Genomic DNA, 26,038 nt, shown 5'->3' with positions numbered 1-26,038 from the left:
ATCCTTCATCATCATCATCTTCCATTACATAAACTGATGTTTCTTTGGCTGTTGTAATTCCTCTGGATGCCTTTGCATACACCATAACACTCTCTACTGTCGCTGTTTCCCAATCAATCAGACATATAAGAATAAGAACTGTTGTCAGAAGTTATCTGTGCAGTAGATCTGCGTGTTACCCCTCAATACCGGCTTGGTCTTTTACGGAGGAATAATATGTGTGACACGTCTCTTGCTTTGCAGAACTGGAAGAGGTTACGTTTATTTTCAAGCAAATAAAAACACAACGGACAGACCGGAAGCTGGGACTGGCCCTTCAAAATAAAACGGAAAATAATTGAGAGCATATTTCTCAGTTAACAACACCCCCACTTGCTCTCATATTATTGGTATCTTTGCCCATTTACATCAAAATAAAATACTCAACTTTGAAAAATTCAACAACTCAAACTGTGATGCAGGCTTTGTCATAACATCTGCCAGCATCTCTTGTGTTGGACAATACTGTAGGGCTACCTTTCCACATATTTTCTTTGTGACATCTTAACACACTCCTCTGACTGATCAAAATCGATACCCAGAAAATAATTCTAGCTGTAAGCATGATTTTCACCTATTTCATTACTTCCTCATCACTCACAGCTATGATTAAATCATCTACCCATATTATGATGATGACTTTGTCATTTTGGTTTTCGTTGACATAGACACAATGATCTGCTTCATTCTGAATAAAGTCATTGTCAATCAAGTAAGAATGGAGCATCAGATTCCAATCACGACCTGCCTGTTTAAGGCCGTATAGTGACTTTTCGAGTTTACACATTAGCTTCTGTTTTGTATTTGTTACTTCATACCCTTCTGGTTGTTCTACATAGAGCTCACAATCTATGGGTGCATGAAGATAGGCTGTCTTTACGTCCATTTGGTGTCGTTGTCAGGGTTTCACACCTGATCCCGATTTGTAATCTGCGCCAGCTGCAGTAGATGCCGCTAATCAAGATCCCTATAAAGGGCAGCGGCACGCTCTGCCTGGCACTGGGGGATTGTGGTGCTCAGACCACTCCTTGCCTCCTTGCCTCCTTGCCTCCTTGCCTCCTTGCCTCCTTGCCTCCTTGCCTCCTTGCCTCCTTGCCTCCTTGCCTCCTTGCCTCCTTGCCTCCTTGCCTCCTTGCCTCCTTGCCTCCTTGCCTCCTTGCCTCCTTGCCTCCTTGCCTCCTTGCCTCCTTGCCACTTTATATTTGTTTGTGCTATCTTAATTTCTTTTTAGTGCATACACCCACCTTCCCCCTACTGCACACTTGCCTTGGGGTAGCTGTGTTAGGGTGAATGTTGTTCTCTCTCAATGACCCCATCTCTTTGTCCATAGCTTTCATCCACTTGTCAGCATTAAGTGAACTCCTTGCCTCTTTAAATGTCTGTGGGACACCACACGCCAGTCTATAACAGTAGTCAATGTTAGTGAACACTTGGTCATTGTCAATAGTACTAGTCACATAACCATTTAAGTAACTGGGCTTCTTTTTGGTTCTAGTTGATTGTCTCACATTGTCTGCACTGGTTGGCTGTGTCACACGGTCAGATACAGGGCTGCCCATTTCCATATGTTCCTGCACTCTTTCCTCTGTATGTGACTTTCTGTTTGGTCTCCCTGAGTCTAACTGATCATCATCATCCTGGTCTGAGCTCATCTCAGTCTGGGTTTATTGCTCTGGAGATGACAAATTTTAGCAGTCTGTGTTTCAGTACTCTTTCACTATTTGGATAATAAACAAAATAAGCTGGACTATTTTTGTCATATCCAATGAAAATTACCTTCTCACCTCATGAGTCAAGTATCTTTTTGTTGTGCTTGTAGGCATAGCACACAGCACCAAACTTTTGCATTTGTGACACATTTGGTTTTGTTTCCCGTCAACATAAAGTAAGCCGTTTGCTTATTGAATTATTAAAGCATCGGTTCTTGACCACTGCTGCTGTCTGCACTACATAGGTCCACAATGTTTTGGGTAGGTTGCTACCTAGTAACATGCACCACGCCATGTCGAATAAAGTCCGAATAAAGTTTCTCTCTGCTGTCCCGTTTTGGTGTGGTGAGTATGGCGCTGACGTTTCATGTCTAATACCCCGTTTAGTCATTAGTCCTTGGTACTCTTTTGACATAAACTCAGTACCATTGTCAGATCTCATACACTTAATCTTCCCATAAGGGGCAGTGTCTGCTAAGAATCTCTCTGTGGCACTCACTGTATCACTCTTTTGTTTGAGAAAGTCCACAAAAATTGTACTGGAATAATCATCAGTAAACGACAATGCAAATCTGTGTCCATCTATAGATATGGGATCTACTGGCCCTGCCAGATCTGTATGCACTAAATCAAACACCTCTGTTGCTCTTGCATCAGGCTCTCTGTTTCTGATCTGCACAAACTTCCCTTGAATACACACTTCACATGGTGATACAGGTTTTTCAGTTGTCCCTTTGATTACCATACCATCAACCACTTTTGTCAACTTTTGTACATCGCTATAATTAAAATGGCCGAAAATTTCATGCCATGTTTGTAAATCAAAACACCCTTTGCATTTGTCATTACTTTTATCTGCTGTAGATAGGTAGTAAAGTTTGTTCTGCACATTAATAGGAAATACAGTACCGTCACTCATTTTGACCATGTCTTTTCCTACATTGAAGATTACCGTTGCTCCGCTTGCTGTGGCGGCCATCACAGAAAAAATGTCCTGTGGATAGGAAGGGATGAACAGCGCGTTTCTCAGTGTTGCTGTGTGGTGACGTCCTCTGCTGTCTATGACGATCGACTCTGCCTCTCCCTGCTGCTTCGCCACGCCTTGACACTTGGTCCCGTCTACCAGCTCAACATGGTGTGTGTCAGCTCTGAAAGTCTCATCGAAGCTCTTGAACTTTGTCTCATCCGTGATGATGTGGGAAGTAGCGCCCGTGTCCACCATTAGGCCTTTCATCTTCACACCACGGTCTGGAACGATGTCCGCTCCCTGGTCTTCAGTCAAGAAAACATACGATGTGTTGCCCTCTCCCTCTACGGCTTGTCTCGCTTGTTCACTCATTGGACGACGCCTGCAGTTTGCATCTCTTTGCGTCGAGCTTTTGCAAAAACCGCACCACTGTCTTCTTTGGCATGTTCTTGCTTTGTGCCCCTTCACACCACATTTAAAGCACACCATATCCGCCATTGTGTTTTTGTCATTGCCCCTCGGAGTGTCATTTACTTTCGTGTTCACTTTCATAACATTATCTGACACATGAGCGCAGAGTTTTTCAGTGTCTACATGTGAACGCAATCTCCTTTTAAAATCAGCAAATTTGAGCTTTTCTTCACTTTGAGTCACATGAACTGCAAATGGTTTGAACGATTCTGGAAGTCCCTTTAGCACCATAGCTATGAGAAGATCATCACTCATGACTTCCTCTGCATTTCTTAGCGCCGTGATTATAGTCTCTGCCCTAATCACAAAGTCTGTTACGCTTTCATTGCTTCCTTTCGGCAGTTTTGTCAGGTCAGTATACAGGTTTATAATGCGAGGCTTCCCTTTACCTACATAATACTCTCGTAGCATCTTCAGTGCCTTTCTCCCAGGCCTAGACTTTTGTCATCTAAAAACTGGATCAGCTCGGCATAGGCCATTTCATTCTGCTCCTTGTCCTTCACCTCCTCGTCATCGTCATCAAATTCTGGAGTTTCACTCAGAATTGTGTCTTTGAGCCCCTGCAGCCGCATGTAGGCCAAGAATTTTGTCTCCCAGAGTTCATACTGCTTCTCATCTCCGGTAAAAACTAGCCGTGACCATCTACTTGGCCGCTCCATGGCTTGCTAGTTAGAGCACGTGGTAGCACTGTTAGCAGCTGCTAGCTAATCAAGCTCACCTTCACGCCGAGTTCGCAGTATCGTCGCTCTTCTCAGCGGCTCCAAACTGTCTTCAGCCGTCTTTGGGGGTTTCCTGGGCCATTAACCTGCTGTCAGAGGTTATCTGTGCAGTAGATCTGCGTGTTACCCCTCAATACCGGCTGGGTCTTTTACAGAGGAATAATATGTGTGAGACATCTCTTGCTTTGCAGAACTGGAAGAAGTTAAGTTTATTTTCAAGCAAATAAAAACACAACGGACAGACCGGAAAATAAAACGGAAAATAATTGAGAGCATATTTCTCAGTTAACAATAAGAACAACTTTATTTATCCCGAAGGAAATTGTTGTGCCAGAGTTTCAAGTAAAACATAACAATAATAAATACTAGTAGGAAATTGTGTAAACAGTATAAAAAAAAAGGTGGGGAGAGTAAGAAATACAAATAAAACTATGAAGTGTCTAAGTAGCAAGTCAAGGCTATAAAGTGTCTTAAGGTCTTAAGTACAAAGATTTTGAGATTCCCTGTGGCTGAAGGGAGAGGAATTAAAAAGTCTGATAGCCTCAGGTAGGAAAGACCTCCTGTGACATTCATCGGAGCTCCTCGGTGGTCCTCTCAGCAGACCAAGTTTCAGATGTAGTTGGTAAGGAGAATTATCCTGCTCATTGAATTCTAATCCACTATGGTTTCTAAATTTCCCTTCATTGCAGAATTGAAACTGTGTAACAGTTTCTCCTATTTCTTGTTTGCATGCTGCTTACTGTGCATGGGCTGCGGTGGTGGCATGCAGTGGTCTTGCTCTATTTAATACTGCTTGTACAGCAGCCAGATAATTTCCAACCATAGGACCATCTGTTGGATGTTGACAAATCTCTTGTTGGAGATTTCCTCCTTCGTAATCACCTTGATATCTTGCCCATTTTAGTAGAAAGACAAGTTTGAATATTTGTTCTAACTCCAATCCAATCGAACTCTATGACTCAGCTAGATGGAAAACTGCATCTTGGAATGGCCCCCAGCCATTATCTGCAGCTTCTTTTACCTCAGTATGTGATATCTTTACACATGGGGGTTTTCCGCATCGTGTGGATTCGGAAATTGTATGATAGGATATAATTTGGCATAATCTACAATATAACTTTTGTTAAGGTTCTTTCTCCGTGTTTTGTATGGATGTGTTGGTTTTACTTTTACTTGTTCTTGTTTGTCTTTGTGTATGTCCTCATATGCCGGCAGCTTTTTAAGATCTGGGTATAATGGCTCTGGAACCCATCCCACTGCGCCTTGTGGCATCTCCAGTGGTGGGGGTTGCTGCATCACAGCTTTGACGACTGTTCCATTATCTTCCTTCTGCACAAACATAGTTTCTTTACTCTGATCTTTAATTTGTTCTTTTCTTCTTCTTTTGTATACTTTGTGTTCGTGTAGTGGCTTGTTTAATGCATTTTTCAACTTTTCTCACTTCGTCTAACTTTTTGTCACTCTTTTTCTTGTTTTTGCATTTTTCGTGTTCATCCATAAGTTTTTTAATGATGCTAATCTTAATTTTCCATCCCTGCTGTATTTCTTTTTCCGTTTTCTTTAATATTTTGTAGTATCTGGATCCAATTTGTGCATGAACTTCACAGCCCCTTCCAAGGCTTTTTAATTTTTTCTACTACAAGAGATTCCCATTTTTTTTACACTACAGGTTGTTGTGGTTAACTATCAGTCACAATGTTCACAGAGATCTTTGACCGTGCCAAGCTCCTATAGAACCTAGTATTCTGCAGACACAGCTGTCACTGCAAACCAACTTTCTCAATTTTAACCACAACCTAAAAATTACACTTACTTCAGAGACTGACTTTAGTCAGTATAAAAATCTCTTTGAAGTGACAACACACACATATATTCCAGTGCACCCTGCTGTTCTTTCTTTTCTTAGGGCTAAAAGTATAAACTTCTGTCTACTTTCTTTTGAAGGAAAAAGTATGAACCACACCTACTTTCTTTTCGCGAACAAAAGTATAAACCACATCGACTTTCTTTTAATGGACAAAACCATACTCAGTCTGTTAATTTGGTGTTTACTCCTTGGCCTTCTCGGTCCAGTCAGATCCTGTCAGTCCAGCGATGGCAGGTGTAAGGAGGAAGTTCTAACCACCGGTCTTTCTCTCAGATCACTAGATCTGGCAGTCATTTGGATATAATATCTTTATCTCACCAAGTTGACAGTTTTTGGCACAAGTTGTAATTCTTAAGAGCTGGTGTCTGAAGCTCAAATTTCCCGATAAGGATGTGATTATACACAATACAGAATCTAAACAATGTATAAATTCACTCAAATCCAGCCTCAAGAATGAAAGATAAAGCCATTTATTCAAAAATGTTTATCACCCAAATTGAAGGTTTTTGGAACAAGTTGTAAATTACTTTGGAATTCTTTGAAGCTGGTTTCTGTTTTTGAAATATGTTAAATAGGATTTGAACTTAGACAAAATATGTCAAATGTATAAATATCATGTTGCAGGTTTAGTAGATGAAGCAATTTGGTCTTTTTTTTTTATTTCACCAAATTGAAGGTTTTTTAACAAGTTGTAAATTACTTTGGAATTCCTTAAAGCTGGCACCTGTGGTTGAAAATTATTGAATAGGATGTGATTCTGCACAGTATATATCATCTTTACTTAAATGCAGCCGACAGTTAGAAATATGAAGCCATTTGGTCAATCGAGGGTTTTTTGCAAAAGTTGTAAATAACTTTGTAATTCTTCAAAACTGGTGTCTGTTTTTGAAATATGCTGAATAGGATGTGATTCTAAACAATTAATGTCTGATTCACTAGCATCCAGCCAGATGTGTAAATGATAAAGGCATTTGGTTGAAAAGTTCTTACCTCACCAAGTTGAAGATTTTTGAAAAAAGTTTTGAATAAGAAGTGAATTGTTAAAAACTGGTGTTTGGTGCTGCAATATATTAAATATGAAGTGATACTACACAATATATGTAACATTTACTGAAATCCAGCTGCAGGTTTAAAACATGAACCCATTTGGACATAAAGTGTTTATCACACCAGTTGAAGCTTTTTAGAACAAGTTTTAAACAAGAAGGGAATTCTTTAAAACTGGTGTCTGATGCTGAAATATGTTGAAAAGGACATGATTCTACACAATACATGTGACAATTACTGATATGGAGTCGCATCTTCAAAAGATAAAGCCATTTGGTCAAAAAGTGTTTATCTTCCAAGTTTAAAGTTTTTGGCAAAGGTGTTAAAAAACTGGGATTCTTTAAAGCTGGTGTTTGGTGCTGAAATTTCCCGATAAGGATGTGATTATACACAATACAGAATCTAAACAATGTATAAATTCAGTCAATCCCAGCCGAAAGAATGAAAGATAAAGCTATTTATTAAACAATGTTTATCACACCAAATTGAATTTTTTGGAAAAAGTTTTAAATTACTTTGGAATTCTTTAAAGCTGGTAATTGTTGAAATATATTGAATAGGATGTGATTCTGCACAGTATATGTCATCTTTATTTAAATGCAGCCGATGGTTAGAAAGATAAAGCCATTTGGTCCAAATCTTGTATCTCAACAAGTCGAAGGTTTTTTGCAAAAGTTATAAATAACTTTGTAATTCTTTAAATCTGGTGTCTGCTTTGGAGATATGCTGAATAGGGCGTAATTCTACACAATATATGTCACATTTACTGAAATCCAGCCATTTGGACATCAAGTGTTTATCTTACCAATTGAAGCTTATGAGCACAAGTTTTAAACAAGAAGAGAATTATTGAAAAATGGTGTCTGGTGCTAAAATATGTTGAAAAGGACATGATTCTACACAATATCTGCAACAGTTACTGATATGGAGCCACATCTTTAAAAGATAAACCCATTTGGTCAAAAAGTGTTTATCTTCCAAGTTTAAGTTTATTGGCACAGGTTGTAAATAACCTTGGAATTCTTAATGCTGGTGCCATGTGCTGATTTATGCTGAATATGACGTGATTCTACACAAAGTATGTCATCTTTACCTAAATCTACCCAAAGGTTTAAACCATAAACCTATCTGGTCAAAACTCTTCACGTCATGATGTTGAAGCTTTTTGGACCAAGTTATAAATAACAAGTGAACTCTTAAAATTGGTGTCTGGTGCTAAAATATGTTGAAAAGGCCATGATTCTACACATTATATGTCACATTTACTGAAATCCAGCAGCAGGTTTAAAAGATAAAGCCATTTGGTCAAAAATGTTTATCTCACCAAGTCGAATGTTTATGGCACAAGTTGTAAATAACTTTGGAATTCTTTAAAGGTTGTGTCTTGTGCTGAAATATGCTGAATATTAAAGAATTCTACAAAATATAGAATCTACAAAATGAATAAATTCACTCAAATCCAGACTCAACAATGAAAGATAAAGGCATTTGGTCAAAAAGTTTTTATCTTCCAAGTTGAAGATTTTTGGCACATATTGTAAATAACCATGGAATTCTTAATCCTGGTATCTGGTGCTAAAATATGCTGAATAGGATGTGATTCTACACAATGTCTTCACCTACTGCTGAGGGTTTTAACGATAAAGCCATCTAGTCAAAATTGTTTCACTAGATGGCTTTATTGTGGCTTTATTGGCTTTATTGGGTTGAAGAACAAGAACAAGAAGAAGAGGAGGAGTGTGTGTTCAGAAGCGGAGACAGAGGAGGAAAGGAAAGAGCCTAGGAGTAGGGAGTAGGGAGAGTAGGGACTTTTAATATTGGGACTATGACAGGAAAAGGTAGAGAGGGTGTCGACATGATGCAGAGAAGGAAGGTGGATATACTGTTTGTCCAGGAGACCAGGTGGAAGGGTAGTAAGGCTAGAAGTTTAGGAGCAGGCTTTAAGTTGTACTATTATGGTACTGACAAGAAGAGAAATGGAATAGGAGTTATCTTGAACGAGGAGTTTGTTAGGAACATCCAAGAGGTGAAAAGAATGTCAGATAGACTTATGAGTCTGAAATTGGAAATTGAAGGTGTGATGCTCAATGTTGTTAGTGGCTATGCCCCGCAGGTGGGAAATGAATCTGAAGAGAGGGAGAAGTTCTGGAATGAGTTAGATGAAGTGATGCAGAATATTCCCAGAAATGAGAGAGTGGTCATTGGTGCAGACTTCAATGGACATGTTGGCGAAGGCAATAGAGGGGATGAAGAAGTGATGGGCAGATTTGGTATCCAGGATAGGAATGCAGAGGGACAGATGGTGGTAGATTTTGCAAAAAGGATGGAAATGGCTGTAGTGAACACCTTTTTCCAGAAAAAAACAGGAACATAGGGTAACTTATAAGAGTGGAGGTAAGAGCACACAGGTGGACTACATCTTGTATAGATGAGGTAACCTGAAAGAGATCAGTGACTGCAAAGTAGTTGTAGGTGAGAGTGTAGCCAGACAGCATAGGATGGTGGTTTGTAAGATGACTCTGGTGACAAGGAAGATGAAGAGGACAAAGGCAGAGCACAGGACACAATGGTGGAAGCTGAAAAGGGAGGAGTGTTGCATGGTTTTCAGGGAGAAAGGGTCTGGGTGGTCACGGTGAGCTTCCAGATGATTGGACAACAGCAGCTCGTATTATCAAGGAGACAGATAGGAGAGTACTTGGTGTGTCATCTGTAGGGAAAGTCGATAAGGAGACTTGGTGGTGGAATGAGGAAGTGCAGGAGTATATGCAGAGAAAGCGGTTAGCAAAGACGAAGTGGGATACTGAGAGGACTGAAGAGAATAGACAGGAGTTCAGGGAGATGTGGCGAAAGGTAAAGATACAGGTAGCAAAGGCAAAACAAAGGGCGTACGATGACTTGTATGCTCGGTTGGATAGTAAGGAGGGTGAGAATGATCTATACAGGTTGGCGAAACAGAGATAACGATGGAAAGGATGTACAACAGGTCCAGGTGATTAAGGACAGAGAGGGAAATGTATTGACAGATGCTAGAAGAGTGATGGGAAGATGGAAAGAGTACTTTGAAGAGCTAATGAATGTGGAAAACAAAAGAGAGGCAAGGGTAGAAGAGGGGACTATTGTAGGCCACAAAGTAGCACAAATTACTAAAAGGGAAGTGAGGAAGGCATTGAAGAGGATGAAGAGTGGAAAAGCAGTTGGTCCTGATGATATACCCGTGGAGGTGTGGAAGTGTCTAGGAGAGGCAGCGGTAGATTTTCTGACTAGATTATTCAACAGGATCTTAGAGAGTGAGAAGATGCCTGAAGAATGGAGACAAAGTGTGATGGTGCCTATTTTTAATAATAAAGGGGATATGCAGAATTGTGGCAACTATAGAGAGATAAAGTTGATGAGCCATACAATGAAGTTATGGGAAAGAGTAGTGGAAACTAGACTGAGAGCAGAAGTCAGCATCTGTGAACAGCTGTATGGCTTTATGCCTAGGAAGAGTACTACAGATGCAGTATTTGCGTTGAGAATGCTAATAGAGAAGTACAGAGAAGGCCAGAGGGAGCTGCATTGTGTTTTTGTAGACCTAGAATAGGCATATGACAGGGTGCCAAGAGAGGAGCTCTGGTATTGTATGAGGAAGTCTGGAGTGGCAGAGAAGTATGTTAGACTGGTGCAGGACATGTATGCTAGCTGTGAGACACTGGTACGGTGTGCTGTAGGGGTAACAGAGAAGTTCAAGGTGGAGGTGGGACTCCATCAGGGATCAGCTCTGAGGCTCTTCTTGTTAGCAATGGTGATGGACAGGCTGACAGATGAGGCTAGACAGGAATCTCCATGGACCATGATGTTTGCAGACATTGTGATCTGTAGTTAGAGCAGGGAACAGGTTGAGGAAACTCTAGAGAGGTCGAAGTATGCTCTAGAAAAGAGAGGAATGAAAGTTAGTCGCAGCAAGACTCAATATATGTGTGTGAATGAGAGGAACTCAGGTGGAACGGTGAGGCTACAGGGAGTGGAGGTCAAGAAGCTGGAGGATTTCAGGTACTTAGGGTCAACAGTCCAGAGCAACGGAGAGTGTGGAAAAGAGGTGAAGAGACGGGTCCAAGCTGATTGGAATGGGTGGAGAAAAGTGTCAGGGGTACGATGTGATAGAAGACTATCGGCCAGAATGAACGGAAAGGTGTACAAGACAGTGGTGAGACCAGCGATGATGTATGGACTAGAAACTGTTACAATGACCAAAAGACAGCAGGCAGAACTAGAGGTTGCAGAGATGAAGATGTTGAGGTTCTCTTTGGGAGTGACCAGGATGGATAGGATCAGGAATGAGTCCATCAGAGGGACGGCACATATTCGATGTTTTGGAGAGAAGGTCAGAGAAGCCAGACTGAGATGGTTCGGTCATGTACAGAGGAGGGATGGAGAATATATTGGTAGACGGATGCTGGAATTGGAGCTGCCAGGCAAGAGGTCTCGAGGAAGACCAAAGAGAAGATTTATGGACGTAGTGAGAGAGGATATGAAGGTAGTTGGTGTGAGAGAGGAAGATACAGAGAATAGGGTTAGATGGAGAAAGTTGACTCGCTGTGGCGACCCCTGACGGGAAAAGCCGAAAGAAAAAGAAGAAGAAGGCGTCCTATTGGTCGGCCGTGCACCACGTGACAGGGGAGATGCGGAAGATGCATCAGCGATGTTGTTTTAATTGAAGCTGATGGTGCACCCTCTCAAATTGCAAATAATAACAAATTTGATGGGAGACATCTCAAAGATCGTGAAGACGAATGTTTAACGTACCGTTTGGTGCGTCGACTGTATTATGTTGGTAGATGATAATGCAAAGAGGCAGGAGGGTTGTGGGTGACGTGTGACATAAGTTTGTTAACTGGACAGCCTGTCTCTACGCCTTGCTTCCGTGTACCGAAGTAAATTCCCACCAAGGAATCCGATCTTAGCGCAAATGGATTGTGTTTGACGACAAAAGACGACAGCCCCGATCCGTCCACCACACTGGTCGCGTTTAAAGACTGTCAGACCGGGATCGTGGCAAAGTTCTCCCGTTTGTAAAACAATAGAAACCAATTGTGGCATCAGGAGGATGGTCGGAATGTGTTCTGTGTTCTGACTTCTTCATGAAAATTGAAGCGTCTGTGTCGTTTTGGTCATCGGAACTCAGAGTTGACGTTTTTCTTGTCATTGAATGGCTGCGATGGCTGACCCTGGATCAGCTTCTGAAAGGAGCAATGCATGACTCAAAAACGAGTCATGTTCTCTGACTTTTGTATTAGTGGCTGTATTTGTACTAAGGAATCAATTACATGCTTGTGGTCATGTGGCACTCTCGTCTGTTGTTTGTACACATTTTCATCTGCTTGTTCATATGGGAAACGAAAACATTATTATTGAAAATCTCTGGTAAAACTGTTACAATTTTTTTTTTTTATTTTACTGAGTTCTAAATCCACCTTTCTGTGAAAAGGATTTTTTCATCATCTCTGAACAAGCAAGGCTGATTTGTAGCGACTTGCACAAAGATCTACAGACACATTTTTAATTGCGTATTGTAAATGTGTAATACTGAAACACATCTCTTGTGTGTTTTGTAATAAATTTCAGGATGAGTAGAAAAGTCTGATGTTTACTACCTTTCAAGGGAAATCCTGCTTTTCCAATCCAATCTGTATCCTGTCCTACAACCCACTGAAGGGATTCAATGCAGCGTTGGTCTGTTCTGCATCTGAGGCTTCCACCATCCAAGGCTGGACCTGCAGCTCTGATATCAAAGGAATGGCTGTTTCAACGAGGTGGAACCGTGGCCAGTAAGCTTTCCTTTCACGATGGAAATGCTCCCTTACTTGTTGGCTTCCAACTTCTTCTTCCCCAGGTAGTGTTGGAGTGAAGCTTCTCCAGCTGGCATTTGGTAGAGGTGATGGTGGGGATCTAGGTGGTCATTTCATGTTCTTCAACTGTTGTACTGGGGGGCTTTTCCAATAATTATTTGGAGGCACGAATCGGAGGCAGCCGCTGTCAAGTCTGCAGTAGCTCCCCTCCGTCGCTCCACCGAGATGCACCGATGATCATCTCCATTGCCATGGTAAAGGCTAGAGGGGATGTGGCGCAGCCTGCCCTGAAGCCCACTTCCAATGATCACCATGTTTTGTACTCTGTGGTTGTTTTACAGAATAAGAAATGCTGGAGGAAGCTTCTGACCAGGTTTGTGGTGGTTTCATGCACTTGGAAGAGGTTGAAGGCCTCCCAGATGACAGATGTGGGGATGGATTAAGAAGCCTTTGCTCGGTTGAGGAATAAAACATGCAGGTCTCTTCTGTAACCTTTGAAGATTTTATTTGTTATTGTGTTTCAGGTGAGTTTGGAGTGAGAAGTTATGACTTGTTATCGCGAAGACATGCACCGGGGGTTCAAGATATGTTTAAAGAGGACAGAATTCACGCAGAGGTGCACTGTTTTTCATAGCTTAATTTTGACATTGATTTTCAGTCCAGTCAAGGTGCTGTGAGACTTCAGTGTGTTGTTGGTGCTGATTGCCATCACCCTGTTCATAGGTGAAACTAAAAACTTGAATGTTGTATTTGAATATTTGACAATTTGATTAAAATAAGCTCAAAATGATCATTACAGTCTAAATCAGCTCATTTTAAACTGTTGATTTGAATAGGTGTCAGTACCCAGTATCCAGATAAAGTGGGGCAAAACAGTATTTAGTCAGCCAACAATTGTGCAAGTTCTCCCACTTAAAAACATGATAGAGGTCTTTCATTTTCATCATTGGTATACTTCAACTATGAGAGACAGAAAATCACCTTGTCTGATTTTTAACAAACTTATTTGGACATAATGATGGAGAATAAGTAGTTGGTCAGGAACAAACATTCATTGCAATACTTTCTTATATACCTTTTGCTGGCGATGACAGGTCAAAGGTTTTCTGAAAAGTCTTCATCAGGTATTCCAGGGGCGGGCAAACTTTTTGGCTCAGGGGCCGGATTGACTTTTAAAATTTGACAATACGATACATGTAAAACAAAAAATGGATTTGTGAACAGTACATATCAGACTCTTTTGATATTTGCTTTGAAAATAAAACCAACTTGGTTTTGAAGGCTCTGACATTTGCTTGCATTTCATTCGCAAACCGTTTTTTTGGTTGGATCTTCACGTCCAGCTCATTCATGTGTGTCAGTAGGTCCACAGTAAATGTTAAATAGCAAAGCCAATCCGTGTTATTCAGTTCAGGATAAATTCTCAAGAGTTCTGAAGTAGCTCCAAAAATTGCTAATCTCCAGTTTGAGCTCCCACATTCGTTGATCCAATCATAAATATCAAGCATGAATTCTGTACCAATCTTTGATTGGCCAGATGTGGCCTGTTTAAGAATAAGAATAAGAACAACTTTATTTATCCCAAAGGAAATGGTTGTGCCAGAGTTTCAAGTAAAACATGACAATAATAAATAAAGCGGGGATAAAAAATGGATGAACTTTTCCTTGTTTCATTCATAATGAACATTTTCCATCAGCAGTGTTACAGGCACTGCTTTTCCAGGACATATTTGCAAATGTTAACAGTATGTATTTAATTAAAAGTAAAAAAAAAAAGGTTAATGTGTAAATATCTGGTTACAATGTGAACACCTGCAGTTCACAGACAAGTGCAGCTTATGTGTTTGTGTTTTTACCCGCTGTGGTTTATATTCACATGAGCTCCAGATGTCCAGATGTCACTTTCTAGGACTTTCAAGTTGCACAACAGTGCTCATTATCACAGCATCTCCTCTGGTCCTGCTCACTCTAGGTGAGCAGCAGGGGGTCCAGGGCGGGTCGGTGTTGGATCTCAGGTAAGACAGAACAACAAGGTGCTCAGAGGACGTCAGTCACTCCGACAGAGCCAGGATGGAAGATCTGTACCCAGGGTCCTGTGGTTCCTTGTTTTCCTGCAGACGGGCATGATTTTGGAGGTCTTGGAGCAGACCGGCGCACAGAAGGAGACTCCTGGGCTGCTGGGTGACTGGACTTGGACCTGATTCATCAACAGTGTGTCAGAACTTCTCTCCATTCAGTGCATATAAAAACCTCTGCATGTCAACAATGGTGGTCTGGCATCAGTTAAACCACAGAATGCCAGTATAAGAGTTCAGAGAAGCGGGACTCGGGATGAAAGTGTCCATGGAGGGGATTCCACAGGTCCCACATCTCTTTTCTTAATTCATAATTTAAAGTACAGTTAATTCATTTGGTTAGAATTAGAATTAATTCATATAGTTTGAAGTAGAATTAATTTATATAGTTCAAAGTAGAATTGAACCGAAGAGTTTATGGCCGTTTTCCGAACATACCCCGTTAACAGAAGTGAAGAAGGGAGCTGTCGGTCCCTGAAGGCTCCAGGGTTCCGCGATTTGTTCCCGGTCAAAAGCGCCGTCCAGCCCCGCGACGTAAGTTCACTTTTACAGAGAATAGTGACGATTTCTCGACCTACAATCGGATTGACCGTGTTTATAACAACCGCGAAGCAACTCCCGGTGATTTTTCACGGTAATTGAGGGCCTTTCAGCCTAGAAATCTTGACAACGTCACAGATTTCGTGAGCTGAGGTAAGGCTAGCTAACAACCTAGCTAGCGGCCTTCCGCCATCTTGCCTCGGAGAGCGTCGGTAATTGAGTGTTGGCGACTCAAACGACAACGATAAAGCGGTGGTCTAGCCGAGCGCGATCGGCTCCGTCCGACCAGCAGTCGTTGTAACAGCCGGTATTAGCCGGTGCGGGGCGGGGTTAGCGTTCAAGGCCGTCGAAGGCTGTTTGGGGTGCCGGGGTCCAGTGGGTGTTCGCCACGGGACGAGATGATTTACCGTCGTGTTTAGAAATTGTTCTGCTGGTAGTGACGAAAACATGAATGTAATTAAATGTAAATGTGGATTTAAAACCATTTTACTGTTGTCTTGTGTTCGTGCCGTTTTTTGAATTGTGTTTCCCGGCGATGAGCGGCGAGTCTCTGTGAGAGCTGGTCGCATCGATACGGTAACCAGACGGGTTCACAAGATGGCGCCCGTTTGCCGCGCTGTGTATCGTGAGCGGTTCAAACGTCCTGTTTCCACCTGTGTCTTTTCTCCTCACGGGCGACTTTTTCCCATATTCCAGGTTGATTTGAAGGGGACACGATTCCTAGGAGTCTACTTGTTGAAGTCCTGGGTTTACTTTGATGCTTTGGCGTCCTGTCGGGGGGGCGTGCACCACGTGACCGGGCAGATGCGGAAGATGCTTTAGCCATGTTGTTTCTTGTCTAGCAGGAGCATCGGCCTCCACCGGGACCTCCGTCTCCGGGGCGATGGGGGCGATGGGGGAGATGCGCCGTTGCTCCGGGCCGAGCGGCTTAGACGGGGTGGGGGTTTATTTGGGAATGAAGTCGTGAGTGAAGCTGACGGTGCGGGGAATGCGCTGGCGTCGAGCGAGGGCGTGGGGCTATCGCTTCTCGGCCTTTTGGCTAAGATCAAGTGTAGTATCTGTTCTTATCAGTTTAATATCTGATACGTCCCCTATCCGGGGACCAAATATTAAATTGATTTTTGGAACAGGGAGATCCACTACCTGTTCCCTGAGCCGTCCACTCCACGCATCGACCCGGTATTGCAGTGCCTCTGGGAACGGTGCACCCCCTGCTTTTGTGTCCGATGTCAAGGTTGCCATGTCCTCCAACAACGTCATACGTAACCAACATACACGGGACCCAGATCTTGTCTGTGCCCTGTGTGACCAGCGACACTGTCCCCGTTGTTTCTGCCGGTAGGGAACGGTAGATAGCGACACACGAGCGTGTCTGCCTGAAACCCTGTCCCTACCATTCGCCCCGTGCAGCCCAATAAAATCCCACTATGGACCAGAACTGAGCCTAAATGGATCGCATTTGAAACGGATGGATTGCCTTGTATAGACTGTGTCAGACTGGGCTCAGGGGGAAGTTCTCCCGGTCGTAGAGCGGCAGAAACCCCTCGCGGCATCAGGAGGACGGACGGAACGTGTTCCGGTTGTCCTCTGACTTCTTCGTTAAAATTGAAGCGTCCGTGTCGTTTTCGGCGTCCCGGCCCGTCAGAACTCAGAGTTGACGTTTTTTTTTGACGGAGTGTGTGTGTGTGTGTGTGTTTGTGTGTGTGTGTGTGCGAGGGGGAACTTGTGTGAGCTCCCGGAACAGTCCACGTGGGTTCCCCCCCGACTGAGAACGGCGTGCGTGTGAAAGCGATCCGTGCGCGGGACGCGTGCGACTCATACTTACCTGGCAGGGGAGATACCATGATCAAGAAGGTGGTTCACATAGGACGAGGCTCAGCCATTGCACTGCGGCTGTGCTGACCCCTGCGAATTCCCCAAATGTGGGAATCTCGACTGCATAATTTCTGGTAGTGGGGGACTGCGTCCGCGCTCTCCCCTGTTGTGCTGTTCAAGAGCAAGTCTGTGTCGCTGGAAACCGGGTTCACTGTTTATGGTCGCGCGCGCCCACCCTCCCTGGCCGGGCTGTGACCCAACCAGGGAGTTGTCGTTGCACATGGCAGGTGCACCGCAAAAGCGTGGATTTACGATCGGCCCAAAAAACAATCCAGAGTGTCCAAGTCCATGAAATGTTCCTGCTTCTTGATCTCCACTCCCTGTAGCTTCACCGTTCCACCCGAGTTCCTCTCATCCCCACACATGTATGCTGTCTTGCTGCGACTAACTTTCGTTCCTCTCCTTTCCAGAGCATACCCCCACCTCTCTATAGTTTCACCGAGACACTTTACAGTTTATAGTTTATTTTGATTTCCAAGTCTGCCTTTTATTATTTATTACTGTTATATTTTCTGTAACTCTGGCACAACAGTTTCCTTCGGGATAAATAAAGTTGTTCTTATCTTATCTTATCTTATCTTATCTTATCATATCTTATCTTATCTTATCTTGGCCTCCACCTGTTTTCTGCTCTCACTACAGATCACAACAGCATCTGCAAAGGTCACGGACCGTGGAGATTCACGTCTACCCTCATCCGTCAGGCCGTCCGTCACCGTTGCGAACAAGAGGGGGCTCAGGGACTATCCCCGACGGAGTCCCGCTTCCACCTTGAACTTCTCTGGTCCCGTCTTACAGCACACTGCACCACTGTCTCCCAGCTAGCATACATGTCCTGCACCAGTGTAACACACTTCTCTGCTGCTCCTGACTTCCTCAACGGATACCAGAGCTCCTCTCTTGGCAACCTGTCGTATGACTTTTCAAGGTGTACAAAAAGGCAATGCGGCTCCCACCGGCCTTCTCTGTACTTCTCTATGAGCATTCTCGGCACAAATACTGCATCTGTAGTACTCTTCCTTTTTCCATGTGTATTTTATTTAATTTTCTCTTTCTCTTGTCATTAACTGTCCCGCCGTGCATTTGACTCCTGGTATGGCCTTTCCTAGCTCCCTCTTTATCTTAGGTAAAGTGTGTTTGATGATTTTTGGTTATAGTAACCTTGGTTGCAACTGGCTGTAATCATGGAAACGCAATAGAAGGAGCTCCTGACAGATCTGGAAATGACTGGAGGTGGAAAAGACGGAGGACGGCTGCTTATGACATGTCCTTCCGCGTAGGCTAGTCTCGTTTACGGCCGTACCACCCTGAACACGCCCGATCTCGTCTGATCACGGAAGCCAAGCAGGGTCGGGCCTAGTTGGTACTTGGATGGGAGACCGCCTGGGAATACCTGGTGCCGTAAGCTTTTTTATGTTCGTCCCCTCTGTCAACAGCAGGAGGTGCTGTCTCTCAAGAGCGCCAACATTTCACACACGGACACACGCCGCTCATTCCCTTGTGTTTGTCCCATGGGAGTCACCGTGAAGCCCGGCGCGACACGCGCTCAGTCATAGTTCCCCGCCTTACCTTTCGGATCACTTTCCGTTGTCTCGCCGCCTCCGTCCGTCGCTCGCCGCCTTTCTTGTCATCCCCGTACAGTATTTCTCCATGTGTGCTGAATTTCTTTTTCTCTCATTTGTACCTGTCGCTGTTGAATAATCCAACCAGTGACCTCCATACCGCTGGCTCTCCTAGGCACTTCCAGGACTCCACATGTACGGTACGTCATCAGGACCCCCTGCCTTTGAACTCCTCCTCCTCTTCGATGCCCTCCTCGCTTCTTTTTACACTCGTTTTTGCTCCTTTTGCGATCGCCAGTAATCAGCGCTTCTACCCTTGGTTCTCTTTCATTTTTCCCCATTCATTCATCATATTCCTAGGAGTCTGGTTGTTGAAGTCCTGGGTTTACTTTGATGCTTCGGCGTCCTGTCAGAGGGCCGTGTACCACGTGACCGGGCAGATGCGGAAGATGCATCAGCCATGTTGTTTTTTTTAAAGCAGGAACATCAGCCTCCACCGGGACCTCCGTGTCCGGGACGAGACGGAGGTCTTATCTTATCTTATCTTGACCTCCACCTGTTTTCTGCTCTCACTACAGATCACAACGGCATCTGCAAAGGTCACAGTCCGTGGAGATTCACGTCTACCTTCATCCGTCACCGTTGCGAACAAGATGGGGCTCAGGGCCTATCCCCAACAGAGTCCCGCTTCCACCTTGAACTTCTCTGGTCCCGTCTTACAGCACACCGCACAACTGTCTCCCAGCTAGCATACATGTCCTGCACCAGTGCAACACACTTCTCTGCCGCTCCAGACTTCCTCATAGGATACCAGAGCTCCTCTCTTGGCAACCTGTCGTATGACTTTTCAAGGTGTACAAAAAGGCAATGCGGCTCCCACCGGCCTTCTCTGTACTTCTCTATGAGCATTCTCGGCGCAAATACTGCATCGGTAGTACTCTTCCTTTTTCCATGTGTATTTTATTTAATTTTCTCTTTCTCTTGTCATTAACTGTCCCGCCGTGCATTTGAGTCCTGGTATGGCCTTTGCTAGCTCCCTCTTTACCTTAGGCTGCAGCCTAAGGTAAAGTGTGTCTGATGATTTTTGGTTATAGTAACCTTGGTTGCCACTGGCTGTAATCATGGAAACGCAATAGAAGGAGCTCCTGACAGATCTGGAAATGACTGGAGGTGGAAAAGACGGGGGACGGCTGCTTATAAAATGCCCTTCCGCGTAGCCTAGTCTCGTTTACGGCCATACCACCCTGAACACGCCCGATCTCGTCTGATCTCGGAAGCCAAGCAGGGTCGGGCCTGGTTAGTACTTGGATGGGAGACCGCCTGGGAATACCAGGTGCCGTAAGCTTTTTCATGTTCGTTCCCTCTGTCAAAAGCAGGGGGTGCTGTCTCTCAAGAGCGCCAACATTTCACACACGGACACACGCCGCTCATTCCCTTGTGTCTGTCCCACCGGAGTCACCGTGAAGCCCGGCGCGACACGCGCTCAGTCATAGTTCCCCGCCTTACCTTTCGGGTCACTTTCCGTTGTCTCGCCGCCTCCGTCCGTCGCTCGCCGCTGTTCTTGTCATCCCCGTACAGTATTTCTCCATGTGTGCTGAATTTCTTTTTCTCTCGTTTATACCTGTCGCTGTTGAATAATCCAACCGCTGATCTCCGTACCGCTGGCTCTCCTAGGCACTTCCAGGACTCCACATGTACGGTACGTCATCAGGACCCCCTGCCTTTGAACTCCTCCTCCTCTTCGATGCCCTCCTCGCTTCTTTTTACACTCGTTTTTGCTCCTTTTGCGATCGCCAGTAATCAGCGCTTCTGCCCTTGGCTCTCTTTCATTTTTCCCCATTCATTCATCATATTCCTAGGAGTCTGGTTGTTGAAGTCCTGGGTTTACTTTGATGCTTCGGCGTCCTGTCGGAGGGCAGTGTACCACGTGACCGGGCAGATGCGGAAGATCCATCAGCCATGTTGTTTTTTTTAAAGCAGGAACATCAGCCTCCACCGGGACCTCCGTGTCCGGGACGAGACGGAGGTCTTATCTTATCTTATCTTATCTTGACCTCCACCTGTTTTCTGCTCTCACTACAGATCACAACGGCATCTGCAAAGGTCACAGTCCGTGGAGATTCACGTCTACCTTCATCCGTCACCGTTGCGAACAAGAAGGGGCTCAGGGCCTATCCCCAACAGAGTCCCGCTTCCACCTTGAACTTCTCTGGTCCCGTCTTACAGCACACCGCACAACTGTCTCCCAGCTAGCATACATGTCCTGCACCAGTGCAACACACTTCTCTGCCGCTCCAGACTTCCTCATAGGATACCAGAGCTCCTCTCTTGGCAACCTGTCGTATGACTTTTCAAGGTGTACAAAAAGGCAATGCGGCTCCCACCGGCCTTCTCTGTACTTCTCTATGAGCATTCTCGGCGCAAATACTGCATCGGTAGTACTCTTCCTTTTTCCATGTGTATTTTATTTAATTTTCTCTTTCTCTTGTCATTAACTGTCCCGCCGTGCATTTGAGTCCTGGTATGGCCTTTGCTAGCTCCCTCTTTACCTTAGGCTGCAGCCTAAGGTAAAGTGTGTCTGATGTTTTTAGGTTATAGTAACCTTGGTTGCCACTGGCTGTAATCATGGAAACGCAATAGAAGGAGCTCCTGACAGATCTGGAAATGACTGGAGGTGGAAAAGACGGGGGACGGCTGCTTATAAAATGCCCTTCCGCGTAGCCTAGTCTCGTTTACGGCCATACCACCCTGAACACGCCCGATCTCGTCTGATCTCGGAAGCCAAGCAGGGTCGGGCCTAGTTGGTACTTGGATGGGAGACCGCCTGGGAATACCAGGTGCCGTAAGCTTTTTCATGTTCGTTCCCTCTGTCAAAAGCAGGGGGTGCTGTCTCTCAAGAGCGCCAACATTTCACACACGGACACACGCCGCTCATTCCCTTGTGTCTGTCCCACCGGAGTCACCGTGAAGCCCGGCGCGACACGCGCTCTGTCATAGTTCCCCGCCTTACCTTTCGGGTCACTTTCCGTTGTCTCGCCGCCTCCGTCCGTCGCTCGCCGCCGTTCTTGTCATCCCCGTACAGTATTTTTCCATGTGTGCTGAATTTCTTTTTCTCTCGTTTATACCTGTCGCTGTTGAATAATCCAACCGCTGATCTCCATACCGCTGGCTCTCCTAGGCACTTACAGGACTCCACATGTACGGTACGTCATCAGGACCCCCTGCCTTTGAACTCCTCCTCCTCTTCGATGCCCTCCTCGCTTCTTTTTACACTCGTTTCTGCTCCTTTTGCGATCGCCAGTAATCAGCGCTTCTACCCTTGGCTCTCTTTCATTTTTCCCCATTCATTCATCATATTCCTAGGAGTCTGGTTGTTGAAGTCCTGGGTTTACTTTGATGCTTCGGCGTCCTGTCGGAGGGCCGTGTACCACGTGACCGGGCAGATGCGGAAGATGCATCAGCCATGTTGTTTTTTTTAAAGCAGGAACATCAGCCTCCACCAGGACCTCCGTGTCCGGGACGAGACGGAGGTCTTATCTTGTCTTATCTTGACCTCCACCTGTTTTCTGCTCTCACTACAGATCACAACGGCATCTGCAAAGGTCACAGTCCGTGGAGATTCACGTCTACCTTCATCCGTCACCGTTGCGAACAAGAAGGGGCTCAGGGCCTATCCCCAACAGAGTCCCGCTTCCACCTTGAACTTCTCTGGTCCCGTCTTACAGGACACCGCACAACTGTCTCCCAGCTAGCATACATGTCCTGCACCAGTGCAACACACTTCTCTGCCGCTCCAGACTTCCTCATAGGATACCAGAGCTCCTCTCTTGGCAACCTGTCGTATGACTTTTCAAGGTGTACAAAAAGGCAATGCGGCTCCCACCGGCCTTCTCTGTACTTCTCTATGAGCATTCTCGGCGCAAATACTGCATCGGTAGTACTCTTCCTTTTTCCATGTGTATTTTATTTAATTTTCTCTTTCTCTTGTCATTAACTGTCCCGCCGTGCATTTGAGTCCTGGTATGGCCTTTGCTAGCTCCCTCTTTACCTTAGGCTGCAGCCTAAGGTAAAGTGTGTCTGATGTTTTTAGGTTATAGTAACCTTGGTTGCCACTGGCTGTAATCATGGAAACGCAATAGAAGGAGCTCCTGACAGATCTGGAAATGACTGGAGGTGGAAAAGACGGGGGACGGCTGCTTATAAAATGCCCTTCCGCGTAGCCTAGTCTCGTTTACGGCCATACCACCCTGAACACGCCCGATCTCGTCTGATCTCGGAAGCCAAGCAGGGTCGGGCCTGGTTAGTACTTGGATGGGAGACCGCCTGGGAATACCAGGTGCCGTAAGCTTTTTCATGTTCGTTCCCTCTGTCAAAAGCAGGGGGTGCTGTCTCTCAAGAGCGCCAACATTTCACACACGGACACACGCCGCTCATTCCCTTGTGTCTGTCCCACCGGAGTCACCGTGAAGCCCGGCGCGACACGCGCTCTGTCATAGTTCCCCGCCTTACCTTTCGGGTCACTTTCCGTTGTCTCGCCGCCTCCGTCCGTCGCTCGCCGCCGTTCTTGTCATCCCCGTACAGTATTTCTCCATGTGTGCTGAATTTCTTTTTCTCTCGTTTATACCTGTCGCTGTTGAATAATCCAACCGCTGATCTCCATACCGCTGGCTCTCCTAGGCACTTCCAGGACTCCACATGTACGGTACGTCATCAGGACCCCCTGCCTTTGAACTCCTCCTCCTCTTCGATGCCCTCCTCGCTTCTTTTTACACTCGTTTCTGCTCCTTTTGCGATCGCCAGTAATCAGCGCTTCTACCCTTGGCTCTCTTTCATTTTTCCCCATTCATTCATCATATTCCTAGGAGTCTGGTTGTTGAAGTCCTGGGTTTACTTTGATGCTTCGGCGTCCTGTCGGAGGGCCGTGTACCACGTGACCGGGCAGATGCGGAAGATGCATCAGCCATGTTGTTTTTTTTAAAGCAGGAACATCAGCCTCCACCGGGACCTCCGTGTCCGGGACGAGACGGAGGTCTTATCTTATCTTATCTTGACCTCCACCTGTTTTCTGCTCTCACTACAGATCACAACGGCATCTGCAAAGGTCACAGTCCGTGGAGATTCACGTCTACCTTCATCCGTCACCGTTGCGAACAAGAAGGGGCTCAGGGCCTATCCCCAACAGAGTCCCGCTTCCACCTTGAACTTCTCTGGTCCCGTCTTACAGCACACCGCACAACTGTCTCCCAGCTAGCATACATGTCCTGCACCAGTGCAACACACTTCTCTGCCGCTCCAGACTTCCTCATAGGATACCAGAGCTCCTCTCTTGGCAACCTGTCGTATGACTTTTCAAGGTGTACAAAAAGGCAATGCGGCTCCCACCGGCCTTCTCTGTACTTCTCTATGAGCATTCTCGGCGCAAATACTGCATCGGTAGTACTCTTCCTTTTTCCATGTGTATTTTATTTAATTTTCTCTTTCTCTTGTCATTAACTGTCCCGCCGTGCATTTGAGTCCTGGTATGGCCTTTGCTAGCTCCCTCTTTACCTTAGGCTGCAGCCTAAGGTAAAGTGTGTCTGATGATTTTTGGTTATAGTAACCTTGGGTGCCACTGGCTGTAATCATGGAAACGCAATAGAAGGAGCTCCAGACAGATCTGGAAATGACTGGAGGTGGAAAAGACGGAGGACGGCTGCTTATATAATGCCCTTCCGCGTAAGCTAGTCTCGTTTACGGCCATACCACCCTGAACACGCCCGATCTCGTCTGATCTCGGAAGCCAAGCAGCGTCGGGCCTGGTTAGTACTTGGATGGGAGACCGCCTGGGAATACCAGGTGCCGTAAGCTTTTTCATGTTCGTCCTCTATGTCTACAGCAGGGGGTGCTGTCTCTCAAGAGCACCAACATTTCACACACGGACACACGCCGCTCATTCCCTTGTGTCTGTCCCACCGGAGTCACCGTGAAGCCCGGCGCAACACGCGCTCAGTCATAGTTTCCCGCCTTACCTTTCGGGTCACTTTCCGTTGTCTCGCCGCCTCCGTCCCTCGCTCACCGCCTTTCTCGTCATCCCTGTACAGTATTTCTCCATGTGTGCTGAATTTCTTTTTCTCTCGTTTGTGCCTCTCGCTGTTGAATAATCCAGCCGCTGACCTCCCTACCACTGGCTCTCCTAGGCACTTACAGGCCTCCAAATGTACGGTAAGTCATCAGGACCCACTGCCTTTGAACTCCTCATCCTCTTCGATGCCCTCCTCGCTTCTTTTTACACTTGTCTCTGCTCCTTTTGCGGTCGCCAGTTGTCAGCGCTTCTACCCTTGGCTCTCTTTCCTTTTTCCCCATTCATTCATCATATTCCTAGGAGTCTGGTTGTTGAAGTCCTGGGTTTACTTTGATGCTTCGGCGTCCTGTCGGGGGGCCGTGCACCACGTGACCGGGCAGATGCGGAAGATGCATCAGCCATGTTGTTTTTTGTAAAGCAGGAACATCGGCCTCCACCGGGACCTCTGTGTCTGGGGCGTGACGGAGGTCTTATCTTATCTTATCTTGACCTCCACCTGTTTTCTGCTCTCACTACAGATCACAACGGCATCTGGAAAGGTCACGGTCCGTGGAGATTCACGTCTACCCTCATCCGTCAGGCCATCCGTCACCGTTGCGAACAAGAAGGGGCTCAGGGCCTATCCCCGATGGAGTCCCGCTTCCACCTTGAACTTCTCTGGTCCAGTCTTACAGCACACCGCACCACTGTCTCCCAGCTAGCATACATGTCCTGCACCAGTGTAACACACTTCTCTGCCGCTCCAGACTTCCTCATAGGATACCAGAGCTCCTCTCTTGGCAACCTGTCGTAGGCCTTTTCTAGGTGTACAAAAAGGCAATGCGGCTCCCGCCGGCCCCCTCTGTACTTGTCTATGAGCATTCTGGGCGCCAATACTGCATCTGTGGTACTCGTCCTTTTTTCCATGTGTATTTTATTTATTTTTCTCTTTCTCTTGTCATGAACTGTCCCCGCGTGCATACCAGTCCTGATATGGCCTTTGGCAGCTACCCCTTTACCTTAGGCTGCAGCCGAAGGTAAAGAGTGTCTGATGATTTTCGGTTCGCCGCCTTTCTTGTCATCCCTGTACAGTGTTTCTCCATGTGCGCTGTATTTCTTTTTCTCTCGTTTGTGTCTCTCGCTGTTGAATAATCCAGCCGCTGACCTCCGTACCGCTGGCTCTCCTAGACACTTCCATTCCTCCACCTGTACGGTACGTCATCGGGACCCACTGCCTTTGAACTCCTCATCGTCTTCGATGCCCTCCTCGCTTCTTTTTACGCTGGTCTCTGCTCCTTT

General features: G+C 45.6%; 6 non-coding genes and 1 pseudogene across 6 annotated transcripts; all 7 read left to right on the top strand.

Moving 5' to 3' along the window:
- Positions 1-16,281: 16,281 nt before the first annotated feature.
- Positions 16,282-16,475, top strand: LOC147220023 (U2 spliceosomal RNA). The gene has a single exon (XR_015108177.1). It is a non-coding gene; the product is annotated as a U2 spliceosomal RNA (small nuclear RNA).
- Positions 16,476-17,079: 604 nt separating this feature from the next.
- On the top strand, positions 17,080-17,243 carry LOC147220022 (U1 spliceosomal RNA). The gene has a single exon (XR_015108237.1). It is a non-coding gene; the product is annotated as a U1 spliceosomal RNA (small nuclear RNA).
- A 1,183-nt stretch (positions 17,244-18,426) lies between these two features.
- Positions 18,427-18,545, top strand: LOC147220021 (5S ribosomal RNA; annotated as a pseudogene).
- Positions 18,546-19,925: 1,380 nt separating this feature from the next.
- Positions 19,926-20,044, top strand: LOC147220020 (5S ribosomal RNA). The gene has a single exon (XR_015108353.1). It is a non-coding gene; the product is annotated as a 5S ribosomal RNA (ribosomal RNA).
- A 1,385-nt stretch (positions 20,045-21,429) lies between these two features.
- Positions 21,430-21,548, top strand: LOC147220019 (5S ribosomal RNA). Its single transcript, XR_015108573.1, has one exon. It is a non-coding gene; the product is annotated as a 5S ribosomal RNA (ribosomal RNA).
- Positions 21,549-22,928: 1,380 nt separating this feature from the next.
- LOC147220018 (5S ribosomal RNA) lies at positions 22,929-23,047 on the top strand. Its single transcript, XR_015108352.1, has one exon. It is a non-coding gene; the product is annotated as a 5S ribosomal RNA (ribosomal RNA).
- A 1,380-nt stretch (positions 23,048-24,427) lies between these two features.
- On the top strand, positions 24,428-24,546 carry LOC147220017 (5S ribosomal RNA). Its single transcript, XR_015108515.1, has one exon. It is a non-coding gene; the product is annotated as a 5S ribosomal RNA (ribosomal RNA).
- Positions 24,547-26,038: the final 1,492 nt, after the last annotated feature.

The sequence above is a fragment of the Fistularia commersonii genome, chromosome 24, assembly GCF_037954325.1.
Source record: "Fistularia commersonii isolate RoL2024-O1a breed Wild chromosome 24, RoL_Fcom_v1.0, whole genome shotgun sequence".
In the NCBI taxonomy this organism is placed as follows: Eukaryota; Metazoa; Chordata; class Actinopteri; order Syngnathiformes; family Fistulariidae; genus Fistularia; species Fistularia commersonii.
This window is presented reverse-complemented; position numbering and strand designations above follow the sequence as displayed.